At 39.6% G+C, this 25,598-nt stretch overlaps 1 long non-coding RNA gene across 1 annotated transcript in view; it reads right to left on the bottom strand.

The window, feature by feature from the left end:
- LOC114856888 (uncharacterized) overlaps window positions 1-16,447 on the bottom strand; it is a 95,598-nt gene extending 79,151 nt beyond the window's left edge. The window contains exons 1-2 of the long non-coding RNA XR_008694917.1: window positions 16,293-16,447; window positions 15,745-15,890 (exon numbers count right to left, since the gene is read on the bottom strand). This is a non-coding gene — a long non-coding RNA (uncharacterized LOC114856888). The remainder of the gene's footprint in view (window positions 1-15,744; window positions 15,891-16,292) is intronic.
- Window positions 16,448-25,598: the final 9,151 nt, after the last annotated feature.

Below are 25,598 nucleotides of genomic sequence, written 5' to 3' on the forward strand. Positions count from 1 at the left end.
TGTGTGTGTGTGTGTGTGTGTGTGTGTGTGTGTGTGTGTGTGTGTGTGTGTGTGTGTGTGTGTGTGTGTGTGTGTGTGTGTGTGTGTGTGTGTTCGTGACTATGAGCTCCTCTCCCCCAGGTGCACACCCTGTCACAGAGATCATAATAAACAGTCATCTGTACAGCCAGGGGCTCAGCACAAGTCCCGCTGTAGTGCTGAGCCCACAGTGGAACACCAACTGATGCCAGGCTTCAGAGGCTTTCTGCAAAGTGAGCTCACAAATGTGATGTGTGAACTTTTACCTCCTACATATTACAGTAAACAGACACTCCCAAATCAATCTCAAATAAATCATGAAATGAGGGAGATAAATCGGACAAATCTAGATTCTAGAGACTGAGAATTATCTTACATCCAAACTGCAAGGAGGTGGTCCAGGCCAACGGAGGTCCCAGTCTGAGCAGTGTTTTTACAATCAGCTAAAGCATTTTGGGTTTAGCAAAGGTAAACACAATTTCTTAAAAATGGAAACAAATGCCTGCCAAATGGTTGCACGGCCAGTAATGGTCTGTTTCTCCATTATTTAAAGATTAATCAAGTAGGAGGCCTGGAGTCATACAAAGCTTTTGGTACTGTACTGTAGTTATTCAATTGAACCATCAACATGAAGCATAAAATATACAAAGAAAGCTGGTGATCTACAATACACCAATATGGCAGTGTTTTAGGTTTTAGCTATTCATCCACACTGACATTGTGTATTGCCAATGTCTAAACTCTGCTGAGAGTTGACCTTTGAGTCAGTCATGCTCTACGTTTTAGGGAAGCAACACAGCCATACTTTGCTTTGGCTTAACACAATAAATATTTACATGGATGTGCTGAGGGTGACATATGAGATGCCCTGGCCCACCCATTCTCACTGCAGCAAAAACTAGTAAGGCCACTTTGAGGCCTAGGGATCAATTTCAGTGTCATTTCATGGCAAATTTCCACCAAGGCATACATCTGTTTGGGGAATGTAAAGTGAAGCTGCAGGAGGCGGTTCTACTGGATTAGGTCTACTCATCAGTTTATCATTTGTCAGACAGCAGAAGTTTCAGAATAGAAAAAAACAGGAAGGAGGAAAAATCCCTAATTTTCTACAGCCATACCTTCCTTTGTACTTCAGGATTAACGACAGGGCTGAGAGAACCCGATGAGTTTAAAGCTTCAGAGGAGAGCAGGGTGAAAGAAAGCCAGATCAGAACAGAGATACCATTAGAGAATCTCATAAATCAAGTGAGCTTATGGCAGAAGAATACAGTCTTAAAGACCATCTGGACCTTCCCATTTATTCTGAGCTGCTTCCATTGGGAATATGCTGTTAAGAACAGAGTTTTCTTCACTATCACCACATTTGAAGCTCACTTTATGTTGTCTCCACTTAGTCCACTTTCTTTGGACAACTCGAAGTTCAATGACCGAGCACTAGACAGCAGCTGATGTCTAATAGAAATATAGAGACAAAATTGCAGCAGCTAAACTGCGTTTACAGTAATAGCAAGCAGTAAAAAGGCAGTGTCACCCACAATTCATGATGATCATGTTGAGTTGGGTGGACACCCGCTTCTCAGAAAGACAAGTGTGATTCTCTGTGAGGACATCACAGGCCTGCCAACTTCCTGCAGACACCTCTTCCTTTCGGTGCTTCCTGATGTTATCATAATCCGGGACCCAGGGTGGACCTTTGTGGCTCATGGCCTCGTCTTCCGTTAGCACACGTGTGCGTCACATTATCTGCTGAGAGGCCAGACTCTGCATCCTGTCAGGTGGGGGGAGGGTTTGTACAGCAATGTCAGGAACAGGAAAAGGAAGTAGACACGACCAGGATTAGGTGAGAGAATGGAAGGAACAGAGGACAATATCTATCCCTCGTCCCCCTTCAATAATTTCTAAACAACCGTGTCATATTTTCAAAACTGGTGAAGAAACAGGTTTTATGCTCTATTAGCATGGTTAAAAATGTCCATCACTCATCATCCTAAATATGACTCCTTCGTCTAACTGTTCACCACTGGATAGCAGAAAATTATGTATGTGCATTTGTATGTGTATGTTAGCCCATCACTTGGCTGTAGCGTGAATGAAAGTCAGGCCACGATCTTGGTCTGGCACTGCACACTTAACTGGGCTTGGAGCTCTGATTTCAATGGATGCCTAAGTAGAGTTTGACTTTGAAGGCTTTGATCCGGAGGCAATGCTATGGCATTTGACTTCTAGCTTAAAAAAAAAGCAGCGTGTCAGACCTCTGGGGTCACTGGGATCACTTATCACGGCTGAAAATAACCAGTGGCAAGCCACGATTTGGGGAATCTAAAAGAGGGCTGACATTAGCAGGTGCCCCGAGGTGGAATAGAGACAGCTACAGAGCAGGTCACTGACCTTGGACCACAGAGAACTTCTTTTTCTGTCTTTTTTTTTTAAACCCGAGGGCCTGGTTTCACTTAGCAGAAAGGTTCTTCAGCTGAAACTGGTGAACAAGATCAACACTTTCCGAAGTGATAAAACAATGCACAATTGACAACAGATTTTCAAAACACAATAACTCAAAATCATTGTCATGTACGTTATACCACAGACACAGTTAGCATTTGGTAAAGGTAGAGTTCTACAAATATGAAATATTGTTAGAACCAACAAACAAGTTAAAAAAGATATGATAAACATATTTACACAAACTATATACTTTTATCACACTTGCATTTAAATATAGTACTTGCTTAACCCTGCTAATTGATTAACACTTAATTTTTTCAGAGTTGTTCTTAAATATTTTTTGCAAAAATTAGTATTCGCTGAAAAAAAGTTTGAGTTTCCACAATCAAAGTCAAAGCTGTCACAAGTTTTAAACAATTTCACTATTAATAGCCAGTGACAACTTGTGCTTCACTGTAAAGAATGGCAACATTGGTGGTCTCTGTGATATATTATGTCACCAGGATCATATAGCATAATTGAAGTAACTCATACAACTCAGCACAAGTACAAGTAAAGCCTGGCGCTTTGTGTGACACCAGCAGGTGCTTTTTATTACAGGACACTTCATACTCAGCCACAGAAGTAACCATTAAGTTTCTTTTTCTCTTGATAATTGCACCTAAGTGGCTCTTAGTAGTGAGTGGAGTAATAACTAAATGCATATATTCGGCATGTGCAAAGTGATTGCATTCACTATTGTCCTATTTTCTTTGCCAACATGGATAGATCAACACATACAGTGAAGATACAAATTAGATAAATTATACATATATGACCAAAAACATAAGAGTGTCACACATCAGTTATCAGAGGATGTCACATACAGTATCACTCTCCGGATATTAGATATTAATTTTTGCACACACATTAAATAAAAAAGAAAGCACTTGACACATAGCAGTATAGTAAAAGTCTTAACACTATGAACACGTGGAAAAGACATGAAGGGAAAAATAAGGTGCCGTGTGAAAGAAGAGCTCAGAAGTCAGACAGGGAAAGGAGAAACAGATCAATACAAGTCAGGAAATAAGGTAGAAAAGGTTATTTACTTGACATTGATCTGTTGTAGCAGTAGCAGAGCTTGCCCTGTTTCTCTTTTGTTAACCTTTAAGACCGAGTATACTCACAAATGACGGGGGAGTCAACTAACAGGTTTAAATTATGGATCGAAGCAGGTCACCTTACCTCTGTCTATACTGTTACAAGCATAGAGAAATTTAAACATCGGTAAAGACCAAGACTAGACCTGCCATGCAGGAGTGCTGGGGCTTCCTTCTAGATAATATGGACAGTTTACTCTACTCATTCTAAATGTAGATGTCAACCAGAAGGATAAAATTAAAGAATTATAAAGATTATAGACTTAACTAAACCCTAAACTACCAGTATTAGCCTTAGCAGACAGAAGGGTCGTGCATCTTTTGATCCTGGCTTCAGCCCAGTGAGAACTTCCACACATCCATCACGTCCGTGAAGATGGCACAGACCTGATGCATCAAATGAGGAACTATTTGTCCTTCCATATGCCAGTACTTGTAATAGGTTTCTCAGGATGCTGCCAAACTCTGCCCTTTGCCAACAAGGGCCACATGTTTCCACAAAGGAAAGTCTGGGCAATGGTGCACTGATGGTTTTGTAATTTGGGTTGCAGCAGAAGAAAATCCGAAAACAGCCAAGTCAGTACAACATTATTAATGTTTCATCTGTGCTTCTTGTGTGTTTTAAACGTGATAAAGATGATGATTGGTGTATAGTTATGTCAGCTACTTATGTTATAGCTATAAAAATATATGCATATAAAAGAGAGCATTTATTTGATTTTCCTAGCTTTTACCTGCTTGGCTTTATCTCTAGCTCTAGCAGATAAAGTAGTCACTACCCGTACACTGAATGACACCAGCAACCTCACACGTCCACACACTTACTGTAATTTCAAGTTGTTGAATGTTTTCATTGGTCACACTAACCGAGTGAAACTTAGCCCCACTGAGCTGGCAGCACTGCTAAATAAACATACATTGGTTGCTAAGGTTCACAACCTTTCCTCAAGGCACAACAATATGCTCTAATGGAAACATTCAATGTTGCACTAAAGGCAGATTTTTTTCTGCTTTTGTCATGAGCCTGAATTTAATTTGAAAAAAGTGGCTGTAAAAGTAGGTAAATACTATGTATATTAAATACATGCCTTATTACAAACAAAATAACTTGTAAGAAAATGTATATATACACACACATACAGAGATATTTTAATGTCCTCATATAGGCACTTGTAGAGGCACTTTAAGAAATCAGTCCATTGTGTATTCTGGTGACTCATTTTCAGGGAGGAAGTGGACCCATAAGGTGAGTTGACCCCTAAAGAACCAGGAAATTTGTTTTGGGTTTTTTTTGTCTCCTGAACTTGGCTATATCTCACTTTCTAGAGGTGCCTGTCCCACTCACTCACTTTCAAGAACCAAGCCAATCTCCCTTTGTAAATAGAACTATGTTTTATAATTCCCTCGCTCTCTCAGATGACCATATCAATAATGCAGAAGAACCACATCTGTCCAGAGCCATGAGATTATTTCTCTGATTTGCCCTGACAGTTATGGTAATAGTTTGCCAAACAATCTACTCTAGCAACACATGACCACAGATTACAGCTGTTTTCAGATGAAGGAGACTGCAGAGAGGTCCATGATTGATTGCTCACCAAGAGACAGAGTCAAGCAGTTCAGCCCCCCACATCTCACTTTTGGCTCACTACTCTGATAATGGAAGATTTCCCTTCTTTTCTAATCTACCTGCAATTCAGTTTTATTTCAGATACCACAAAACCCACTTAAACACTTAACAATATCGGCATAGACATAAGCTTAAGACTCAGCTCGATCCATTAATCTGTCAATAATTAATCAAATAATTACATTTTATCTATTTGTTTATTATTAGGCAATTAAATATTTATTTAACTAATCAATTACTATTATTACTAACCAAAAACTATTCACTATACTACACCATTTACAACACACTGTCCTGAAAGCACCACACATGAACTACAAGTTGCTAATACCATGACTGCTAATGTAGATTAAATTAAACAAATTATGTGTTTACAATGTTTATCTGGAAAAGATTTTTTACATTGACTCAGTATTTGTAGTGACATACTGGAAAATGCACCAATGAAAATGGTATTGGTAGCCATACTGTCTTTTACCATCTGCCCCAAAGGGGTCTGTGAGTTGTTGTCTGAAGGACAACCTATAGATTTGCACTGCATTAGACAGTTTATTTAGAAATAATTAGTTGTGTATTTTGTTAATTTGTTTAATTTTACAGAAGGAATATACAAATATTATGTTGAAACAAATGTGTAAATAGAAAAAATAATGGTGCCTTAACATGATAAAATATATCAAATATAATAAGAGACTCAAATGATTTTTTGGTAAAGAGTGGTTGTTGTGTTGTGTGTGTTTTTTTTATAATCCATTAGATATCCAAAAAGAGGTTCATTATTTATTAATGGCCAAACGCTGTAACACCATTTGGACAGTATAAATTAGCATTTTTATTAAAAAGAAGACACTGTGATTAATAGCATCCAGTCTTGTCACATGTGGATGAGACATATCATGGAGCCTTGATGTAGAGCCCTGGTCAGTGCTCCAACTGTTCCCTACCTATAACAGTACAAATGACTGGTGATGCACCGGACACAATTTGGATCAATTATGCAGCATTACTCACTACTGTAATGGTTCGCTAATGAGTAAACAAGACATGGTTTGATCAAGCACAGACCCTGCTCTTTGAGCAGCAGACAGTCATTTCAGATAATGTGGTGTCATGAAGTATCAACATACTAATTACAAGTTAGTAGGATGCTCTGACTGGCTCATCTACGCCCGATTCAAATATAACCTATAAGGAAAAAGAATTAAAAATTGTCTTGACGACAAGGACATTGTCAGTTTAGTGGAGAAGGGCAGTCAGAGAGCTATTTAGAGTGACGGTAAATGGCCTTTTTACCATTCCACCTACTCTTGCCCCCCTTCCCCCATTTAGGGATGGCATTAGAGACTGCAGACTGACATACATTTTTTATAGCTTCATAAAGTCGTCCAATGACCAGGTCACCCTTCTCATAACTAGGGAGCACAACGCTTGAAAAAAGCCATTCATCACCATGAAAGGGCCTGCTTGTCCAAGCGCCTTCAAACATGCACACAGTCTGGCAAGAGACGCTCAGCACAAATGCTAACGTACTTCTGCCACTAATGCCAGCTGACCTTCTCACATCTATTAGCGGGCTGGCTGACGCGGAGGGCAGACACGAGCCCCTCTTGTCTCCTGCAAAGATTTCAGTGACAAGAAATTGAAAATATCATGCATGATAATGGCTGTTGCCACCAACAAAGCAATCCTTGCCCTTTTTTAAGACAATACAAGGTAATGGCAGGTGAATATTGAATAATTTGTGATTAATTACACAGCGCAAGAAATCTTTGTCTCCACATACATTACCCCATAAGTTCGCCGTTATTGTAGATGAGCAGATAGAGGTAATAACACCATAACATGCAATGCTTTTTTAAATGTGTCCCCTTTGATTTGGCAAGCCAGAAGGACCTCCGGATTAGAATTGGAACGCCCCTCACAGACAAACCATCAGACCACAAAACCCCATTAGTGGGCAATTAGTGACAGCTGGTGGGTTGTCAGCTTGGTAATGGCCTCAAAAGGAGCACCCATGGAATACAAACACAACCAGCAATGCAACGTATGAAGTCTTGGCGACAAAAGTCGTAACAGAAAGTGGAAAGAAACATTAAGTCTAGTTATAATATATTTAGGTTAAAAACAACCACTTTCCTGTAGGTGATGCTCATCTCTGAATGAGGGGTAAAACGCTTTATTAGACAAAAGCAGGCTCCTGTAATACAATTGTTGAGTCATGTACAAATATTGTATAAATTCAGCAAACGGGTGCTATTTTAGTCTTCTATCAGTTCTTCCTCTTGTTGGCCTTTCATTTCAAAAGCAAGGGCTAAGCTATGAGACGCACAGGAGGTGGATGGGCAGAGGAGGCAGGGGAGGAGGAGGGGATTGAAGTAGTTTAATAATTTATTTAAGAAGGAAAGAAGGCAGCCAAGGGGAACAAATAGTGTTTCTCCCAGAACCAAGCCCCTCTGACCCCAGCCCTGCGTACCTGAAGCCCAAGCCCCATCGCATTAGTGAAATTCTTATTTGATGGCATTTTAATATTCTGCCTTGATGACTTTTTAGCAACATTTACTTTCGGAGGTCTCGAGCGCTTCCCCCAGAGGAAATGAAACATGTCAAAACCCATTACGAAAAAATCAAAATTTAAATACCTCAGCCGTGTTAGCGGTAATACACACAATCCCCACCGCTCAGAGGCAAGGCTCACAAACACTCATCTGCTTGCCGGCTCGTAATGAGTCTGTTTGATGGGTAAGCGATTTGTGGGTCACCGAGCATACGTTACAGATCCAATTTAACCCTTGATTGCTTGTACTCTGGAGGACCTGGGAAAACGTGTTATTGAAATTTAATACCAGATCATTTCTTCTTCCTCCCATGCAGGGACAAAGGTATGCTTACATGACTCCTTCGATGGCCCGTGCAGATGGGGGAGGCACTGAGAAAAGCAACCAAGGAGGGAAGGGAGAGACAAGACAACCGAGGGAAAACAAAGACAATTTAATGCATGAAGGTAATCTTTGCCTCATCTCCAGGTCTTGCTAAGCATCAATCCAATTAGCCCCTGAAGGCACTGAACTAAGCACGAACTCAATTGAGTACAGGCTTTCTGTCATGTGATCATCACTTTTGTAATAATGTTCGTATTTGCTTGCTGTTGCCTGTCAGTGTTGACACTCAAAAGTGACACCTGATTCAAGAAAACCGATTTTACGCTCTCTTAGAAAACCACTGCCATATATTGAGGTACAATTAGGAGCCGTAATGATTATTTATTTTTATTTACATTACCCATTCCTCACCAAATGTCTAGGGGCACATAATTTGCTGTACAGTATGTTCAATTAATAATTTTTTAGCAGTCTTCCTCCTTGCTACTGTAGCAGTAAACCAGAGCCACATATAATGTTAAACTTAACAGTTAAGGCATACAGTAACTGGTAGGAAATATTACCAGTGCTATTAATATTTCCAGTGCTGATTCATGCTTTTGGACTACATCCTAAAAACAACTAAACAAAAAGAGAGGATTATTTTTTGTTGAGTACTTGAGTATTACATTGAACAGCGTCCTTCCGTTGTTTTCTACTCACGACATTCCATGTTCCACTGAGGTATCAAGACAGGAAGTTTGTAACGATGATGCATTATTAGTGACTCTGAACAGTTTCTACAAGCAGCTGAATATGTCCATTATTATTCTTGAAAAGCCTGGAATCCTGGACTGGAAGCAAAGCAAACAGTAGGAATCTGTGCAGCACAGGCAAATTTTACCACACCTGAGTGAATAACCAATGCTGTGTGACTTTTGTGCTACAGTACAGCTTTTAGCATCTCTGAATAATACTTGTGTATGAAATGAACTGGTAGAGAGTTACAGTACTGGTAAAGGGGCTAATTGAGAGCTCAAGTGAGCAGTCGCTAGGCAGGCATGGCTCATTCACACTATTTGTCATTAGACCCGACTGCAGGGAGAGAATAGAGTGCACTGCACCATTCATGTGTAACCAAGATTTATGCTAATGTCCCCCTGCATATGCTTATTCTACATATCTACATTAAACTTAATAGACTGTTACATTGCTTCTTAACCTCAGCTTCCATACATGATTACCTTTTCTGATTTCTTTCCAAAATGGCATATAAACACGGGGCAGGGATTTTATTAGCGTGTCACTGAGTTTGTTTCCAGTGGCAGCCCATGACTCTCATAATCATTTTGATACTTCAGGGACTCTATTCAGTTAGAGGCTGTAGTTAACATGTCACTGTCCGGACTTCACAAAAATCCAAGAAGAATTAGGGAAAATAAAGAATTTATCTAACACTTTGATTTTGTTTTATGATTAGTTGGAACTGAGTTTGTCATTCTTCTGTTGTCTTTATGTTACTGCATTTTACACGGTAGTTACCATGAACCATGATCCCTTTTTGTGTTAGTATATTCAACCAATAAAGCTGATTTATGAACAGTTACCCAGGAAACTATTAATATAGTTTGCTAAAGAACAGTTTTGGAACCAGACAAGGCCAATTGGTGCTAGTTTTGAAAGCCATGTTGTTATGATAAATGCAGAAAATGCAAGGTGCCAGTGTTTTGTCTATCGATATACAGTACCTGTATATCTAAGTCCATAGGTAAAAATGGTGTGTCTGTCAGAAGCTGCAGGAGGCCACTCAAGTGGCATGCAAAGCTGACCAGAGCTCCACTTGCCCTAAGCTCTCACTTTACACACCACACGCTTTCAGCTCCCGCCCCCCCCCCCCACACTACCCATTTTGCTACACCCTTGACTTACAAATTGCTGCTTTAGACTTTGTTTCATTGTAACAGCTTTCTAGGGACAAGGGAAGAAGCATTTGAAAAAAAGAGAGACCACTAAGGACACTCATGTCGCCATGCAATATAGCAAAGCCAGTCCTCGGCTAACAGTCAGCACATTGTTTCCGCCTGTCCCTTAAAGTACTGGCCTCAGCGCTGTCAATAACCTCTCTATCCAGCCTCTAAACTCCTCATCTTTTCAATGTACTTGGAAGAGTTCCAAGAATCATGAAAAAAGTTGAGATGCCTGGACATAAGCCCTCAATAGCTCAGCGTAATTCCCTCTTTAAATGTAAGACAAAAATATCAGGGCTTTTTAGCATGCCAATGAGCCTGCACAGGCAGCAGTGTTCCCAGTGGATGGGTGACATAAGGAAGGGCAAGTCCTTCCTTTGGCATAAAGAAGCCCTGTAGAAGAAAAACACAGAGGGAAGGAGCCATTTGTACACAGCCACTCACACTGTCTGCTAATGCAGAACAGCTGAAGCTCAACACTACCAGAGTTCTATCTGCTACTAAATACCCAGCACAAAATATGCTTTATCATATAACATATCTCAGCACCAAAAGTCAAAGTCTCATCTTCTAAATGTTTTAATCACCCGCAAAACATTTACCCTTTGTTCAGATCTATTATCATGATAACACACATTCACACTCTAATCTCATTGAAAGCCTCTTTTTGCTCCACCTAAAACCTAAAATACCACTCTACTCAACAGCCTTGTACATTCCATCACTCTCACCATGGTTAAGAATTTAGAGAGTAATCTAATGAAATATTAATTAAATTATTGTGGGGTTTTCACTTAAGTGCACCATTTTCATAATTGTTCCATAAATTATTGTTTCCAGTACATTTGCTTTAGATGGATAATTAATTCCTGGCTTTAGCCTTTTGAATTTGATTTTGTTTATAGAAACTGCAGAATGTAAACGTGTGTGAAAGAGTGTGCGTTGTCACACACACGGTACCACTTTCCACCCTGCGACAATGTCAATTAGTTAATGAGTGTATATGCCAATTTTACACAGGTTCAGAAGATTAAGACGCCAAATAGACAGGTTGGCTAAGATACCACCGGTGCATTCTCATCCAAGTACTACCATTGGATAAATGAAGGACTGACATCAAACAAACATAACAGCCTAGTTACATATTCAGTTCCTTTGTTTGTTGTATGATACAGTACTTCCTTCTGCTAAAAACGGAATCTCATTGCCTTCAAAATCTTTAAGTGAAGGCACATTATCATTTCACAAGGCAAAGCCAGAACACAGCATATGACCAGCACTGTCCTTTGGTCCCTCTGACTCTAAGTATTCATCAAAAAGCTCCTCTCTCCCATGAGCTTGCTGCCATATACTGCCTGAAAATGTCACAAGTAAAAGCCATAAGTCGTTACTGGTTTCAGAAGCACATCTGATATTCCTGTTTTTTAAATTCTGGAATTCTAAAACTCACATCCGACACTTTACAGCTGCCCAGCAGTGAACATAGCTGACCTTTACTTCAAGTAGTAACAATATTAATTAGTTTGTTATTTGTTACTTTTATTCTATAAACATCAATCAACATACAACATCGGAAACAAGACTAACATTCCAAGTAAAACAGTAAATTTTAAACAGCAGTTACTTTTACTGAAATAACTGCAACACACACACACACACACACACACACACACACACACACACACACACACACACACACACACACACACACACACACACACACACACACACACACACACACACACACACACACACACACACACACACACACACACACACACACACACACACACACACACACACACACACACACACACACACACACACACACACACACACACACACACACACACACGGCAAGAAGAAAATCTTATATTCAGCGCCGTCACCAGTATGCCATCCACAAAATCCCTCAGAGCAAGAACCCTGACCTGACATATCTATAGATGCTTGAATGACCAGGGCATTAAAATGATCGATGATTACATTAAAATTGGTGTTGAATACCAGATGGACCATTCGTGACTATTTTGCTCAGTACTAAACTTTGCTTAAATTTGAGAAAATAAAAAATGACGAGTTTGTTTGATGGCTCACAATGGAGTACAGAACATATACAATAGGAGTAAAGAAAAATTCTTTGTTTTAGTTTCAAAACTCTAAATCACAAGTATTATTATTATTGTATTATATTAACAGTAGTTCTACACAGTACAACTGTATGATGCATTACAGTACTGTACATGTTAAGTAGAGAGATAATGTGCAGATACAATATACATATGCTTTATAAGTTAAGGGAAATTAAGGGGGTTTCCAAAGGAGACTATTTGGGAAGTTACATTTCTAAATAATGGAATGTTTTAAATTGTTAAAATTAGTGTTTTCCTCGTTCATGCAAGGACAGAGGGACAGAGAGAGGCAACACTACACTGCGTGTTAGATGAGGGAACCGAGCTGTTATCTGCTGATCCCAGAACTTCCCTTGGAGCACCGGAGTGGATCTGTATCACGTAGTGCACCGTGCACTGGGACTGTGCAGCCTGCTGACAGGAAAGCTCGATTAGCAAGCCACAAAGAGGCCAATATAGAGGAGCACTTCCTCAGCCAAAGGGGGTTCGTCCGGAGAACACGCTCCAGCCTTCTTTCCTGACAGGGGACGGTGACAAACACACTGGCTGGCCCACCTTGGGGAATGCATGATGGATTGGGATTTGGTTTCTCCGACATAAGCGGATGCATGAATCCCAACACTTGACATGACACATGCGCATATACAACTATATATGTAGATACTTTTCTAAAAGGCGCAGAGGCTATAATATTTGTTCCATTACCAAGTTAAACAGATTTGGAAAGTTTAAAAAGTTTTTGTTTTTCAAAGAATGCTGGCAGTCTACCAGAAAAATAGAGGAGTATGTTTGGACTGGCCCCAGCCCTGCGCGTGCTGCCTTCACTCAGACAATGGGATGTAGATGTGGAAGTGGGTCTGGGCCAGATGAGGAAAGCAAGATAGCAAGGGTGGGATGATAGGGTGGAGGTGTGCTAAGCACAGACTGGTAGGCTGTTATGGGACCCTGTGGCGGAAGGGCATTGTTCAGCAGAGGAAAAACACAACAACAATAAAAAAACAACTCTTCCTGAATCTTTTTATATGATTATGTTGAGAACAATTGAGTGGGTGGGATCCGCTACTTTGAGGATATAGAAAGAAGCGTCTCCTTTGAGACTTGGAATGATCCTTTCACACCTTACACTGGAACATAGGCAGGAAAATAAAACAATGTGAGTTGCTGAGCAAGAAGCATATTGATCAAGAGCAGTGTGTCCACTGAGAGAGATTACAATGGCCTTTGGCCTGTTACACATTAAGCATTGAACCAAAGGTTAATGAGGGGAAAATTGAATGATAATAGATCTAGTTTTTCAGAGATACAGCATATCATGCATTAAGCTTTGGCATAATGCAAAGTCAATCAGTATTAAATCAAATTCAATATAAAATTAATTTATCATAGAAAATTACTACACAGGAAAATCTTCTCCAGGCCACGATACAGAAATTTTATCTATCTATACATTTATACACCCATCCTTCAATCAGAGACCATAACAAGCTTTTGTATGAGCATGCATGAAACCAAAAGAACAGTGAGTTGGGGGATGCTTGTGAGCATACGGTTGAGTACCTGTGGAACTGTACGTTGGATACACATTGTCTAGTTCTGTGTCCGACTCTTTCAGTTTGTATTGCTTAACTGTAGATTTTACCAACCCTAAGGTCATGCACCTGATATACCTTTGAAACCCGGGGTTTGCTGGAGTGTAGAATCGTCTCTAGGGAAAGATGTGTCCAGAGATAAGAGTCTGGTGTGATGTTGCACATCTCAGCCCTCAAGGCCTAGACGCTGCTTTCCCTTCATCTTCTTTTCACATTTTTACAGCCTTCCATTGATTTGGCACAGACTCAATTCATACACTACTCAAGCAAAGGTTGTTAGCTGGTGCTGTATTGTATGTCCCGAGAACGTCAATATTAAATACCCCTTAACTTTTAGCAAGTATAATTCTATGTATAGAAACGCTTATATATTGGTCTTATATTGGTCAAAATATGTGTGAAGCTCTCATAGGAAAAAGCTTTTACAAAAACATACTGGAACCAAAGAAAAATATCAAAATATTCTAGTACAATATTATTTAAAGCCTTTGTATTTTTAGTATAAAAGATAAAAAAAAGTAAATAAAGTCAGTACTATTTGAGTATTGTAAAGAGTAATGTTACTAAACAATAGTTTGCTCTAATTAATACAATGGCATCATCATCATCATCTGCAATGTTTATTGGCCAATAGTGCTAATAACTGTAAAGCATCGGTGTCAATGATTGAATTAGGCCATAAGAAGCAAAGAATATACTCCCTTCACAATACAGCAAAATTACTATCATTTATAATTATTTTATTGCAATATGATGGAATAAAGTTACACTAAGCCACTGTTTTAAATATTGCTGTAAATGGTGAACAGTAACTGGAATGTCTCAAAAATGATTCAGCTAAAAGCAGAAGAAATAAAAAAATTATTGGGCAAAGGAACCATCTCACTTTTAAAAAAAATTCTGAACCCGCAGACCTTTTCTTAAAGGTAAACATTTATTACTTCAGGGGTGCTGGCTAGGCTGGAAGGCAGTCACTTCACCAGGCTGTAAATGTCATCTTCTCTTTGACACATTAGTGACAAATGAGTCATGGCTCCATTGGCAAGACAGATGCTTTGCCCTTCCTTTCACTGGTCCAGGCAACTAGCTGGCTGAAATCTCAAGCACTGCTGCATATACAGTACTGTACGCGGAGTACAATAGTAAGGATTTCAAAAATCAGTAAAGACTGGATTGGCTGCCGTCTGGTATTTTGCATATCCATGACAATAGTCTTAAAAACTACAACATGGGAACTACTGTCAGAATAGACTAATGAAAACAAGTTGATCTTTTTTAGTTAATAAGAAAAAAACGATGAAAAGCACTGATAAAGTCTTTTCCCTTAGTCTTATGGACAGAGACTGAATGTGTGGACTGAAGATAGTTATATAACAAGGATTGTTGTAGTTTTTAGAAAGGTTTCACTTAATGTGTCTAAATAAAGGATAAGTACAGTTAGTAAAAATTAAACTGATGAATTAAACTGAAACTGAAAATGATAGATGTGACAGTTATGTACTTGTACTACTGTACATTAAAAACAATCCCAATATGTAACTTTTTATATAAGTCATAAGTGCATACCAGGTATAATGCAGTTTACAAGATTTTCTTGATTCAATGTCACTTCATGTATATAGTATGTAGTAAACTATGTATTGACAACTATCCATTATAATGACTAAACCTAATCTAGTCTGCTCCTTGTGAAGATTGTGTAGGTTGTGTAAGTGGACAACAGTACCACTAATCAGACACAGATCTAAAGCCTGAGTAAATGAAACAAATTCATTTATGCTTCAATAGAGAAGAGATACAAGAGAGATTTATGTTCTATACAGTTTCTTATAGATGTCTGAGGAATATCAGGAGGTCAAAAACTATCACCAATATTAACGTAACATCTGCCACCAATTTAACTGCACTTATAAGCTTTGTCATTTGTGCTATGAATTCCCACATACAGTACGTACAATACACTTACCTTGATGTAGCTTGAAGGGGGAAGATACCAGTGTCCTGGAAGCACAGTCTCCAGGTCAGTTACCACCAACTCTTTCATCTCACACACATAGTGTAGGCTCCAATTGGCCCGCTTCTCCAATTAACTGTCACCGTCCACATCCTTACCTGAGAAAAATGAGAAAACAAAAAATCTCAAACAGCAGCACACAATAACATGGAAAAGAAAATCTGACGGAACTTCACAGGGATGTTGGTGGCAATGGTGCTGTCACTGGTCACTGCACTCCATGGGCTAAAGCTACACGCGCCATTTTATGCTAGTTGCATATAGTTATATTTTAAACGGATTGTACAATTACACGTTCACGGAGCTGCACATACTGTATGTAACTGGTCATACAATATCAGAATTTGGCTAGGTGGAACTTTAGCTTTGTAAAATTGCTAGCATGCTAGCTAACGTTGATTAGTTATATCGCATGCAACAACATTTATGCTCCGCTGCGTAACCCTAGTTGGTGTTTGTCAACAGATGATATGAACATTCAGTTTTCTTTCTCATCCTACCGCTGAAACGCTGGGCCTACGTTTCGGCTCTATTAAGAAAGGCTACCAGCATTACTGGGCTAAGGCGCTACACTCCCACACCTGCTTCCGTGACATTAGCGGTCCGCCAACCAATCACCACCAGGCTACTTGGGTGACACATAGATCCACCAATGAAACACGCTGCCAAACAGCGCGTGCATCGCTTTAATTTGCCTGGCGGCAACAGACAGTGGGAGTTGGAAGTTAAAAAAAAAACAGACAGTACAGGTAAATAAATAATATTTTTGTTTTGTTCAAATGTGGTATTCTTCTATTTTTTTTTATTCTCTGAATCGTAGCCTGTAAATAAAACTACTAAACTTATTAGTATTTTATCACAACCCTAAATTGAAACATAATACCCACAATATGATTTTTTTCACCAAATTATTCACACATATTTACTGTATCACTGCATGAGTTGACATCAGAACGTGTAAAAGACTCGTGTCATTCTTTACTGAAACGCTTGCAGATCTAGATCTACATTATCATAACTGTTATAAGACCAATGCAGGTTCTCAACAACAGAGTTGCTGTATGTGCAGCTGTTTATTTGACAGTGTTCTGAGCAAATATTTTAATGAATGACGTGTCGCGTCAACTTGCATAAATATCTATCTTGCTCGAGTATGTTCATTAATGATCGCTAACTTGCTTAATGGCCTGTTTTATGTGTGCAGCGATAGCATATGAGCCAGAGACACTTGCTCCCTTTCTTGTGCAGACACTGTCCCTCGTGAACCTGCGAGCATGCTCCTCAACCCAATGTGAGACTGTGACGGAATCTATTATTTTTTCAATCCTGAGGGAAGCAGAAAGGTCTCCAGCGTCATTATTTTCCTTCAAAATGTAACTGACTTTACTGCACACCCTAATTTGCTTGCCGTAATTATAGGTCATGCACTCCTTTTGTAATTTATAAAACCTTTTGTTCTTATCAATAATGAATGGGCTTTAGCAAATCATGGTACTATAATATTTTGATATTATGAAAATGCTAATGCATCAGGGACCTTAAGCCTTATCGGCCAGGTCCGATGCTCTATTAAACAGCCGGCAGAAGAAGTTGGACGCAAATTGCTTATGTTAATGCCCCAGTTGTACCCAGACAGCATGAGGAGTCTGCAATTAATTTCATCCAGGCGGTGGATGGACAGGCAAATTTATTTCCCTTCCACAGGACGGTGGCACCCCCTCCTTTTTCACAGGTCTCCATGCATAGAATTTGAAAGGGTGTGAGAAGAAGAGATAGAGGGTAAAAGGGAACGTGAGAGGGGAACGGTAACTTAGGAACAATCTGTGACCTAATTGAACAGCAGCAGAAAGGGAGGGCAGCATCAGAGAGACAAGAGGCCAAGCCTTCCTCCATTCTACTGACAAGTGTTTTCACAACTTAAACCTGTTTTATTAATTATGTTTGACATTCCTCTAATTACTTTCATTTACCTCACATCAGCTCCTAGCAGATGATTAGACTGCATATCAGTCAGAGAACCAGCAGAACAGTGACTGAGTTGGAAAGAGATTTTATTATGTGTGGTTCCACGTGATAATATCTCATATTTAAAGACAATGTGCCTTATGTGCTTGTCAACATATTTGTAGTGTGTAAATAAAGAACACGGAGTCTCAAAGTAGTGCACATACAATTCTATGCAGGGCCCATATTTCCAATAGCCATCTCTACTGAGAGTAGTAAAAATTTGATGTCTTGTAGAGTGTGGCCTATAAACATGTGATTAATTGACACCACTGTTTCTAGTTATATGAGACCCCGCTTTCAAAATGTGATACCATGACAGAAACACAAAAAACACCTTCTCACAGGAATATGCTAAGGGAGAGGGCTTAGGTACAGTAACTCTGGCCTCTCTGCTCATCTTGTTAAAAACCCTCACTGCGGCACCCGCAGGAGCCATCAACTGGAGACCCCACGCCTTGTCCTTCACTGTTCTTTAATTTGTAATCGCATGATCTCTGAGCGATTCCCACTGTTGCGATGACAGCATTATAAAACCAGACTTTTGCTCAATGGTGTGAGAGATAACAGCTGAACAAGGCATCTCTAAATAGACCCAGAGAGCCTACATCACTGCAGGTAAATGTGCCACAACAACCACAATGAGCAGGACAAAACATTTACAACGGTAGGTTTCCTATTAAATGTTTGGTATCTAAACTATTCATAAAAGGTTTGAAAGGTTCATCACAGAGAGAACACTTTCTAATTGTATTTATAATACTGTATATTCTGTATATATATATATGAATATTGCTCTGTTGATGCACCTCTGACCTTCTATCTGTGTTCTTGAAGAGGTGCACTATAAGATTGTCTGTTTAATCCAAATAACAGGGATTCCTTCATTCTTAAATGCCTAATGGAAATAGATGGAGGCTGACTCAAAAATGTATATCTCAATTCTCCATTCTAATGTATAGCTCACCCTCCAGGCACATATTAGTCAAAAATTAATATAAAAAAGAACTAAACCTCAGAAAGTGTCAGCTTTCAGTTGTACTTTCATTCATAGTCATGCATATTATATGTAGACTAGACTTGACTCCTGTCCATCTTCTCCCAATTACACGTTAAGTAACTAGCAGACTGATATGTTGATAGATAATGTCTGTCCTACTGTATGCATTCAATGCACTTACATTTTAATGACCTTTTTAACACCTTACTTTCCACTTAAGTTTAGATAATACACTTTATGCAAATTGTAGAATTCTATAAATTTTAAATTTGTCTCTATTCATCTTTCTATGTGTCTGCGAAGATGCTTGTTGAAATGTGATTAAAATCACATGTGAACCATTTCTCGCTTCAGTGTGTGCTGCTCCTCAAGTATAGCATCAGTTCCATTCGTGCACAGTAGCACTAATGAGACGGTGCTGCAGAACTAAAACCACATGTTCATCTATCTACAGAAAGTATTTACGTCAAGTTTTCTTGTTCTTTTTCTTATTCTTAAGTTCTTTGTAAACTCCTTTGTCTCTAATTGATATCCATATTACTGTGATCAACCTCTGTTCACAGATAAATTGACAATGGAGGTAAATTGATGTAGGCTAATCACCACGTATAATGTATTGACAAGTTCTGTTCTCGTTACATCAACCATCATTAACACTCCACTCATGTGAAGTGATAGTAAACTGTTTGCCTTAGCTACAGGGGGCTAGGTAAACACTCAGATGGCATTTACCTTCCCCTCCCTCTTTGTCCCACCAGTGTCAGTCCCTTATGTTTGGTAATCTGCATTGGTAAGTCAGAAGACATCAGCTTGACTCTATTAATTACCACCTGATCCTTTCTTCCTGGATAATTAGGTACCCATTAGTTCTAATCAAGTAGTTACTTAATTATTGCAGTAATTAGTCTAATGGTCTAGTAAATTGAAGCTTTATCACTTTCAGATACTTAATGTTCTTGGCAGAGTACATCACAAGTGTCAGGACTTGGGCTTCAGCAATCAAGCAGCAGAACACAAAGTTTATACCGTGGCATAAATGATATTGGTCTGTTGATGTATTAATAGACATACAGTACTACATGATGTCATGTTGAGTGTACTGTACTGTAGCATCAGTTTAATGGCTTGAGCTATAACAATTCCTCCATCCAGTGACAAACTTGGTGTGTTGAAATGTGTAATAAAAGTCACATTTTATTTACTTTATTTTTATTTTCAAGTTTAGAAGAAACAAATGATTAACAAGACTGGTTATTATTTAATTGGAGAGATACTCTAACTTTACACAGCTTAGACAAGGACATGTCATTGATAACACTGACAAAAGGCACAGATACAATACAAAAAGCTGAGTTTACTATTCCAGCAGTTTAAACGTATGGTATTTAGCTCGTTCGTTCCTTTTTTGAGGTGATATGGTCACACGGTGGAGACATCAGATGCCAGATGTGTGTTTAGGGATGGCTGAAAGAAATGTTTTCTAACATTAGGAGTCACCCAGGTCACAGAGGGAAAGTGAACGGGTTCTCTTCAAACTGCACTAAATTGGTCCTGGCTGGTCTGTCATCACCTCCCAATTAGCAGCAGTTTATTGAGCCTGCCAGCGATGGAGGATGCTGGCAGGTGAAGAGAGGTATCTGAAAGCGGCCCACACCGGTTCACCCACACGGGACAGAGGTCATACGCCACGCAGACACTAAGACACCAACCAGCTTGACCATGGACCTCATACTGTAGGCAATACATGCAATGGGTACTTCCAAAACACATCACCAGTGGCTTATCGAAGCATATTTAATCTTAGATTACAGCTTCACCACAAGAATAATTGATCCGGGTACAATCCAAAGCCAGCTAAGCTCCCACACTTGCAGCTATGCTAAGGCCGAACATACCTTTTCAGCTCAACGGTTAAAGAAGCGAGCTTGTGGAAGGAAGTTCTCCTGCTCCAGCCTACAACCAACAGGATAACCCTGTGTGAAGAAAGTGAAAGAGCAGCGCTTGCCCCTCCCTTATTACCACCCCAGGGATGCCCTTGAGCAGGGACCTTAACCCCCAACAGCCACAGTAGAGCTTCTCAGTGGGTTAGGGTTAGATGATGCTGTGTTTACACTAAGCTGCTTCCAGCTGCGAAGCCGTGCAGTCGCTTTTACAGTAAATCGGTTGTCTCTGAAACAATGGTTGTCGGATACTGTGTTGGAAATTTAATGAATGAGACCAGGTAATGCCTTGTGAAATTTATTACTGAAATCATAGTGTGGTTAAATCTAAAACAGCTATAGCTCTACAGACTAGCTACATGTACATCTAGTTAACATACGCTGCTTGTTCTTGCTGATTGTGATTAAGTGGCATTGATAGAAGACGTCTGGGTAGCGCAGGTCTGTAACCTGAGCGAGATAATCTGCTAATGTCAATACAGCAACTATCCATCAATGCAGCCATCTTTAAAGCATCTAATTCAATAACACTCAGCCCTATTTCCCCTATAAGTATTTACAAAATCATCTTCTAACCACTGAGACAAATAAATGCCAGACCCACTAGTCACAGATACATTTACTGCCATAAATCTATTAAAAGCTGAACCAAAGCAGTAGAGAAGCAATGAAAGGCCAGCGATTTGTCATTACACATAAACCAGTCGTGTTTCCCTGACCTATTTGTCACCAAATGCAAAACACCCCACAAGATGCATCCACGAACAGAGGCAAAACTCTGCGGTGCCTCCTGCTACAGTATATGATAGGTGCGTGTGAAAAGTGACACGCACAAGTTTTCAAATTGGGGCCCGGGGAGTCGAAGCATAAAATAACTTCAATCTGAGCAGCTCTCCAAGGAATAGAGCAGAAGTGTGACCAACAACAACACAACAACACAGAGGCAGGAAGGGGTGAAGGTAGGAGTTATTAGAGGATAAAACATGCCTCTCCATCTCACTCCCTCTCTCTCAGGAACCCCAAGGATGATCAATGGATTTAGTCAGAGGGATATTCAAGCAGAAAATTGCTGCCTTTTTGCTTTTCTTTGAAGTATTTCCAGAATACATACAGAAGCCCTGTCCACTAAGGTTGAAAATAACACTACAAGTGCAGTCTCTACCAGTAATCCTAGAAAAGGGAGAAGAGGGTGGGGGAGGGTGCTGCGCGGGCACCGAATGTTAAAGGACGCAGGGAGGCCTAGATTGAAACTTTGCAGGTATAAAATTGAAGGCAGCCAGCTGAACAGGCATAGTCAAACTGCAGCTATTTTTCAAAACTGAACCTCAATGACCAACACTGAAAGTTAAAAAATAAATAAAAGGGAGCAGTCCCGGGGTCGGGACACAAGGCGCAGCTATGAGGACATGGTTGCATGATTTATTGTATCGGTTCACATCTATTTACTTTAAAGATCCAGTTAACTTTCCTGTGAAATGTAGACTCTGGTAACTCTTAAGTCGTGCATCTAACAAAATTACCAAAGTAGAATTACATTAGCCTCGAATCTAACAGGAGACAGGTTTTAGGGCTCTACGTAAGTCAATGAGTGCAGCACTGTCGGGCTGAACTCAAGTGCTGGATAGCAAAGACCTTCTTGACCCCCGGGGGCCCCAGTGGCACTTTGCAGATGACAGCAGAAGCATGTGGCACACTCATGGCATTATGGATAGGACACAGCAATGGGGGAGCGGGCTCCTCAGCTCCCTGCTGAGTGGTGTGATGGCCTCATCTGTTTTCCCATCGCTACTCTAATACATCTGCAGCGCATTCCCCTCTAATTAAGCTTCCCCTCTTCTATTTGTCAAACGATGGTGAGAATATCACAGAGGGTAGTTAGCCACAGTTTTTTGGATTAATTGCTGGGCAAATCACCGCACGCAAGAATGCTCAGTGAGCCTGAGCAAGATACCAGTGGCAATAAGTCCCCTTTTGTTATTGTTACAGATCAGCCTCCGCAGGGAATAGGATGTGGAAACTATTTGTTACAGACGGTTCCTCACTTACACTATCAATGCTTAATAGAGTTAGATTGTTTAAATGCACTGTTCCATGAGCATGTATTCGCTAAGCACTCATTTAGTTCTGCAGGTCATGGCTTGGAGTATTTTTGAAGAATATGTCACACATGAATATAACCAAAAATCATCACGAATTGCAGTGTTTTTTTCTACTTCTGTCCACACCGTTATTCCAACGCCTTCATGAGTCCCTGTGCCAGATGTAATGAAGTTCCCCCTAAGATGCTTGATATTGCATTGACAAGAATAGGACAGGTCTGAGGTCTCACAGCCTTGAGCTGGGACCACAAAAATCTCGCAAGTTAACATCCTTGAGTCCAAATGGAAGTTAGTGCCAAATCTCAAGAAATTCGTCCACATGGTATTTTTACATTACATTCACTAGAACAGATGGACAGACAACCTGAGAACATACGTAATGCATACAGTATATCCACAGCATTCACATAGGTTTACTGTAAATAACCGTGTGTGAGTAGCCAGTGTCACAATAACAAAAGCCTTTTGTGTTACTTCTATGTACATGTAACAAGAAGATGTCACCACTACTGTAAATGTCTTAGTCGGCCTAATTTGCCTTTTCTTGAGGATGAGAGCCTATTAACTAGTGGGTAAGTGCTACTTAGGCTGGATATTGTTTACTCATATATTAGGATGGATGCTATTACAAATTTAGGTTTATGCTTTGTGGCTTCTGTGTATGAAAGATATTTGCAGAACATGTGTCTGTAGATTTATGGAGGTTTTACAGGTTTAACAGTGAATATATATGTTGGCATAACACATTTTATTGACTATTACTAAGATCCTTTGTAAAATAAAGCATCTACTCTATGCAGACAGGAATACAAACACTCCGCTGCAAAACAACCAAAAAACTACACCAAAAATACTAGAGACTAGAAAAAACCTTCAATTTTCGACATAGTTCCTATCATGTCAAGGGGGAAGGATTTCTTTTTATGGTTTAATTCAACAATAGCATTTGCGATTGGGGTTTTGGGCATCTCAAGGGCATTCCTGGTGAAATTACTGAGACTCTGCACCATTTATCACAGCCTGACATGTGTCATGTTCCAGATTCTGGTGCAGAGGGGTTACAGCTGAAGACAGCTCTCTCTTTGTTGAGCAGCCATCAAAGACAACATCTCGTATTTATCAAAAAAGGAAACCTGACAAGAGAATAGCGACTACAAAACCACTGCCACGCGATCTTCAATGCCCTCATATTCACATATTAATCTGCTAGAATCTAAGGGAATCAAAAGGAGTGTTATTAGAACATCTCCAAACATAACCTCAAATAAACAATGAAATCTGCTTAGCGATACACATCATGGCGTACCTCCAGTTTCAAAAGATGAAGAAATAAAGGCAGTATTTTGGGACAGTTCGCTCATACAGTAACTGGTCACGCGTCAGATCAGCTGCTCTGGTTGAGATGGTAGATGTCAGAATCGGAACCGTGTGTAAAATATGAAATAATGGTCAGAGAGAGGCTTTTACTGCGTGTTCTTTTCTCTACATTGTAGTTTGTCGTTCATCTTTGCTTTCTGAATAAACGGTTGTTAATCAGATGAAGTCTCATACTAGCAGTGAATCGCTATGTATGAAGTGAACTTTGCTAAAATCAGGTCTGGTTTTTCGTCTCCCTATTTTTCATGGGGCAGTTGCACTAAAAAAGAATCTCTAAAATATTCCAATAATTTATGCAATACTGTACACTTATTATAGATATGCAAGCTTACCTTTAGTCTTTATGAAACCTATTGTATCAGGCCATTTATATTCTGAAACATGTAATAAGTTACCATTTAGAACAATATATACAGTATCACTTGTCCTACATTGACTAATTGGCTAATTAGTTGATTGAGGTTTAGAGTGGGCAACAGCCACTTAATACATCAATTCACCACCACCCTGCTGTGAGCAGCTTCCCCAATCGGCGTTCAAACCGTCAAGCGAAATGCCATCATTTAAAGATGAAAGTGAAAATGTATCAATTTGATGAAACACCGTTTCTCCAATCGCCACAATTTCCACACGTTTTCCGGATAAAGACTTTAAAAACTCCACTTCTTTGGACTCCTTGTGTTGTCTCTCACATTCTAGCCTCACGGAACAGCTCCATATACGAAGGGATGTAAAATGTCATTGTTTAAAGAGTGCATCAATAACTGCTGACATAGTTAAATGTAAAGCGCCACACAAGGAGGAGGGGTTTGTATAAAATTAATTAATTCTACTGGCACATTATTTATGACTTAATATGATATACTGGTGTGCTTTATAATAACACTGAATGTGCATATTTCTGGAGGAGACAGTGGAGTAATTATGCAGAATGCCTTTTACCATGAATGCACAATATTAATTACAGGCGCGGCTGTTTATCAATTGTGAAACACTCTTTAAAAGCTGTTTGGAAGATTGCCACGATGACCCAGGCTTGTCTCCTATCTTTTACCTTCAACTGTTTATAATGTGACACTAGACGTCCCTTTGTGGAGCAGTGATACCCGGGTTAATAGGAGGAGATGACGAAGGAGATCCCACTGTGTAAGAAACTCAACAATTTAAATGCATTATAAAACTGACAAAGCTGGATAAATAAATAAAGTAACGAGATCATTGGAAAGAGCAAAGTCAAGTTAAATGCAAAGTCATATTTTATACACATCAGGGGTTAATGAAATAACCTGGCCCCCTGTTGAGCTACCATTTACTGTACGGAACATACACGATTTCATTCAGTTCATCTGCTTTGCCTACTTTTTGAAACACCAGCCAGGTTAGGAC

Source organism: Betta splendens, chromosome 6, assembly GCF_900634795.4.
Source record: "Betta splendens chromosome 6, fBetSpl5.4, whole genome shotgun sequence".
NCBI classification, from domain to species: Eukaryota; Metazoa; Chordata; class Actinopteri; order Anabantiformes; family Osphronemidae; genus Betta; species Betta splendens.